The sequence below is a fragment of the Miniopterus natalensis genome, chromosome 16 (assembly GCF_054644295.1).
Source record: "Miniopterus natalensis isolate mMinNat1 chromosome 16, mMinNat1.hap1, whole genome shotgun sequence".
NCBI lineage: Eukaryota > Metazoa > Chordata > Mammalia > Chiroptera > Miniopteridae > Miniopterus > Miniopterus natalensis.
The window spans coordinates 8,047,956-8,053,955 of record NC_142096.1 but is presented as its reverse complement, the minus strand read 5'-3'; positions in this window follow the sequence as shown (position 1 = coordinate 8,053,955).

Genomic DNA, 6,000 nt, shown 5'->3' with positions numbered 1-6,000 from the left:
TGAGCTACTCTTTTTTTCCAAAGAACTTCAGCAAAGACTGTTTCAGGAAATACAGGATCTATACTGCATGCATAAAGGGAATCTTAAAAAATGATTAATGAGATTGTTTCCCTTTCTTAAACAACGGAATTAAATTAAAGGCACAATCAAGCTACTTGGCTGTACAGAAGTCAGTCATTAATATTGCTTTAAAATTTTCAATAGGAAACAGCTGACATGGATATATGGTCTCTGTAGACTTGAACTTGTCCATCCCAAACCACATTTGAAGTTATTCCAATAGCTCCGAGCAAAATGGTGACAGAGTAACTGGCCTTAAACAAGATAAAAGATATGTGTTCCTTGGCTATTATGTTAGCAACTAAGTACATTGAAATACTATAAGCCAAAAATATAATTTCCAAAAGGAACATTACTGCTATAATAAATGTTTATGACCTTTAAGTCTCCCAAAGGTTTAGCTTGGTTCTAGGAGGGAAAAGTAGGCATCCTTGCTGCCTAAGGCAAGGATTGCCTTGTGTAAGAGGTCACCATAGCTCATCAGCATCGGTAAAAGCTTCCTGGCCCCAATCTCTCCTGCACCCACTGACATTCCACCCAGAAGCATCCACTAAGGATGCTTAATATTTTCTCCCCTGTGCTCCTGGGAGAGAAACCATATTTGGCTTCAAGATAAATTCACTTATAAGGTTCTTTCCTGAGAAGCATCTCTGATGGAGGCAAGGTGGGGCGAGAAAGCGTGAACATGCCAGGAGCCTGAAGTCTAAGGGAGAGAGTGCAAGCCAGGCTGGGGAGGGGAGAGGGAAATCACAAGGAAATATTGCATGGTGAAGATGAACTTTGCATACTTCAACGTCATGTCCAGGCCCATGCTGAACTTAGACATCCTCAAGGTGAAAATCAGAATGGATCACGTTGTGGCCTAACAGGTTGAGAAAAAAAGTGGTAAAAAGCTTGATGAAATAAGAAAATATACAGAGTAACAGAATTCAGCTTCGAACTAAATTAAAGGCCAAACAGGTACCTGGAGAAGCCTTCAGATAAGCACATTCTGCTTTCTCATGGCCAATTCTATTACTCCCTCGAGCTCTCTTTGGCATGGACGCTCCTTACCTCTCCTTTCTTCTAACCATTCTCACCTCCTGGTTTCGGTGAAACCAGGCCTCTCTGCACCCCCCCCCCCCACTGGCCATTCCTCCTCCCTCCTATTGTTGGTGCCTCTTCCTGCACCACGTCTGCTCCCCGAAACACCGATGCTTTTCTTAGTCTCTCCGGGGAAATTCACCCTCTCCGAAGGTAACCTTACCAGTGCCCGTAGTTTTCTATGCTGAGCGCATTTTCCCTCTGGGATTATAAGTAACCAAAGGGTGGCTTGAAGACAAGCACTCTGATACCGCAGTGGTCGACCTGGTAGCCAAGATGGTCACTAAGGGATGGGCAGAGAGTGTCGACAGGGTAAAGACGCTGGGCGAAGGGGCGATTCGCGTCCTGGGACGGACAAAGGGGAACTCATGAGATTTCCATCACGCTCTCTTCGGAACGGTGCCCAATTTAAAACTTAGGAATTGCTTATTTCTAGAATCTTCCATGTAATATTTTTGCACCATGGTTGACTGCAGGTAACTGGGCCTGTGGAAAGCAAAACCACGGATAAGCGGGTGGCCTACTGTACTGTCGTATCTTCCTGACTGGTCTCCCAGTTTATTTGAATAGGCAATAAAATAAGTGATGCCCAACTTTTAGATCATATAAGGCCAGCTGAGGCCATAAAAAGCCCATTTAATCTATAATATGCTGAAAATATTAAACATTAGCAATAAAATTGTAAACAGCTACGGCTTCAACACCAGAGGTTTTTTTTTAAAAAAAGCCTCACTAAGCAATATCTTGCATATCAGCACATGAGGTTGCACAGGCTTTATCCTATAGTGAGTTCTCCTGTCTCTTCCTAAAAAAGCCCATTCGTGCCTGGACCCCGAAGCAAGCAGCCTTCTCTGCAGGGGCCTGGGCCCTAGGACAGGCGTGGGCCTCTGTCCTCACCCTGACGAGGAGCGTCCCTACTTCTTTCCCTCCAGAGGCCTAGTTTATTCCTGAGCTCCCTTATTCACTCGGGGAATGTGTACTGAGAATTTTTTTGATCTTTCCCCGAGGACATGTTCGTTGATTTTGGGGGATGGAGGCGGAGAAACACAGAGAGAGAAGTACCATGTGAGAGAAACATGGACCAGGTGCCTCCCACCCGCCCACACCAGGATCAAACCAACAACCTAGGGCTGTGCCCCGACTGGGAATCAGCCCGCGACCTTTTGGTGCATGGATGACACTCCGACCGACAGAGCCACACCGACCAGGGCTTTCCTGAGAATTTAATAGGAGACGGGCCCTCTTCTGGACGCTGAGGGTGCAATAGTAAACAAACAGACTCAAGTCCCTGTCTCGCTGGGGGTTTCTCTCCTCCCTTCCTTCACCCAGCTCTCCCAATGAGGGTGGGAGCATCTGAACGCACAGGTTCTACCCATCAGACTAGCGAGCAGCTCGGCCACGGATAGGCCACGGGTAGGCCACAGGTGGGCCACGGGTGCGATTAGGGAACTTCGAGCTCCCCCATCCTCTGGGACTGGCCCACATCTCAGTTCTTAACTGCTGCTCCTGAGTTAAAGGGGGGTACCCATGAAGCGGCTTGCCAGAAGGGACCTGACATCTGTACTGGAAGGAGTCTCCTGGGGAAACAGGCCAGCTGTTCTGATGAGGGTGGACGACACTGAAAACAGGCTTCTTGGATGACTTCATCCCCTGAACAGGGGCAGGGGGAGTGGGAAAAATTCAATGTGAGTGGCAGGCAGCCCGACTCTCTGCTCTGCCTGCGGGGGGGCAATGAAAACAAGGGCAACATGTCCTGAGGAGCTTCATTCCCATATATCCTGCTCCCCGGAGTACTGAGGGTTAGAGCTGCTGGGAATCGAATCCAGAAAGAGCATAGTCAGCACAGCTGCTGGGACTGTGCCCTCTCCCTATTCACAGACCGACCGGAGCAGCCTCCGCATAGCCAGGTCTCTACCTGCTGCATGCCATTAACTGTCTTTACGTCACGCATTTCAAGGGCTAACGTATTTCATGAAATTTTGTATATTTGAGTATTTATAAATTGGGGTTTCCATCTCAGGAGTGTCTGGACTTACGCAGAGCTAGTAATAACATGAAAAAGTAGGGATGACTAGAGTTAAGTACCCTGGTGACCAGAACCAACCAACAGAGTGCTTTGAAGTGCTTAACTTAATTAATTTGTTTGACTGCGAGAATAAATTTTTATATTCAACCGCTTTTGACACCATTTCTTTCCCGGTCTCCTGCTGTGCTTGTGAAGAAAGGATTAGACAGTTCTTTTCCATCACAGCTGGTACACATTCAAAATGCAAACCCGCCTGGGTATTTCCAAGGAGAATATTCTTTTCAGGATGAAGCTGGAGTAATCTATTCTTTAGTAGAAATGACCTCTGTTTTCATGGCCTGATAACTGAACAGTTTCAGATGATTAGATGTATTCTTCGGGATCAGAAAATTTTGTCACAGATCTTTGCTGGAGATATTAGGGCAATAAGCAACCTAAGGTTCTCTGATCTTCAAAGGAAACTATAAATAATGACTACAAGGTCACTGGTACAAGCAGCAAAAAGCCAGACTTATGCTTCATCTAAGTGATACTCACTTGTTTCCCAAAATTCAGGAAAACTTTAAAAAATGACTCTTATTTTAAAAAAAGAAATTTAAAACAGCTTATGTCTAACTTAAACCAAACTCAAGGCATTCTCAGTTACTTCCAAGAAATAAAGACAGAAAATAATTATATATATTTTAAGTGTATGATAGAGAATAAAGACTCTATCAAACACATAAATGCCTGTGTCATTTATGTGTTTAATAATAGCAGCTGCCATTTACTGAGTACCTACCAAGTGTCTGGCATTATATTAAGTGCTACATACAACATGGGAGAATGATTACGAATACATGCTCAGGAGTCAGACTGACTGAGTTTAAGTGCTGGCCATTTACTATCTGTGTGATCCTGAGAAAATTATTGAACCTCTCTGTGCCTGTTTGTTCATTTGCAAACGGGGTAATAATAGTATTGACATCATAGGATTGTTTGGGGATTAAATGGGTAGCCTACTATAAGCACTCAATATATATTAGCAATTATTATCTCTTTTAAGGCATGTAGATAATTTAACGAGGCCCTCTTTTTCCCCATTTTGTAAGTGGGTACATGAGGTTCAAAACATTAAGTTACTTGGCCAAGGTTAATTACCCAGGTCAAACTCAGCTCTGTTAAAATCTTAAGAATTATACTATTAACAACTACTGTCTACTATATTGCCAAATATACCAGAGAACCTCAAATCTGTTTTGGACTTGGGCAGAATACAAACAAATAAGTTATATATGCCTGAAATCAGCAACATTTCCCTATAAAGAGCCCTTGTGTTGCCATCGTGGTTGCCAAATTCACTTCTGATGGGCTCATGTAAGATTCCATCCTGTGAGCATTACCAATTCATATCCTCAATCAATCATAGAAGGAAACTGAAAACAGTTATGTGCATTTTGAAACCTAAAAGTTAAACAACAAAAACACTCAGAGACTGTCTTTATAAATACCAAAGTCTGTAGTTCATTTTCCATTCTCTCCTTCTTTCTCGGTAGGCACAAATATTTCATATGTCTACAAGAGAGATGTTTTTAGTACCATAAATTCATGCATGCTCTACAGTTGGGTTTTGCAATTAAGAAGTCGAGTTTATGAGGGCAAAACTACATCTATGTGAATTGGGGCCATTTAATGTAGAGCCAGGGTTATGTCTTTGACTGCTTGGTACAGTGCTGGGTATGCTGACAGAGCACAGAACTTAATAAATAACCACACTAAATGTGCAGAGAACTGGAACAGAAGTTCCTTAGACTGATGAATATCAGCTGCTACACTATATTCTTCAACTCCAATGGAAATTACAATTTGCCTGTAAAGATACTTAACTTCGATCTTTTTTTTTTCTTTAAAAAAACACTTCTTTCTCATAGTTCTATGTGTTTCTCATTTATTTTTCTTGCTTAAACATAATATTCCTTTGAGGGAAAGTTAGATTTAGCTTTGCCTGGCAGCTCGCCAAGTAGAAAAACCACTACCATCTATTTTCTTTTCCAAGAAAAAAATGATGCTCAGACCGGTAGACTTAAATTCCCAGTCTAACCTCAGTTTTCATGAGGTTCTCAAATGATGCTACATGGAGCAGGGTCTACACCAGGAAGGGATTTTTATTGGTGACAAGGGTGAAAATTAAGCCGTTATATGTGGTGATAACCAAACAAAGAGAAAAGAGAAGTTTAAAATCAAAACAAAAGGATTATTTAAGGGCTTATCTCCATATAGCAGAGGATTGTGGTCCCTTTCACAATATGTCAAGAAAAAGGGAAACAGTCCATGTCTTTCTCCATTCCCAAACGCATGTATCTAAGGAGTATGAGAACCATTTGGGGAAAAGATTAAGAAGCAGCTCAAATAGTTGCCTCATTTAATTTTTCTTAAACTTTCTTTTTAATGGTTGACACATCCCTTCAGGAATCTGCTGAAAATCATGAATCTTCTGCATATAAAAACACGAGTGTAAAATTTTCATATAATTTCAGGAGGCTTAAGAGACCCCTTGAAGACCATCTATGGACCCAGGGACCCAGACTGAGAACTGTATGGGTCTCAGGAACATTCTTTATGCTTTATAGGGTGCAGGTGAGAGCGCTGGCCAAGTTAGATCAGCAGTCCAACTGCAAGAGAACTGTTACCAACACCAACCACTTTATATAGTTTTTATAGATTTTTAAGTGCTTTCTCATATGAGTTATTTCATGATACATCAGCCCAGAAGTAGACATCTAGGTACTCAGCTAGACAGATTAGGTAAGAGAAAGGACAATATTGAATACCTAATCTGTACCGTGTTGCTT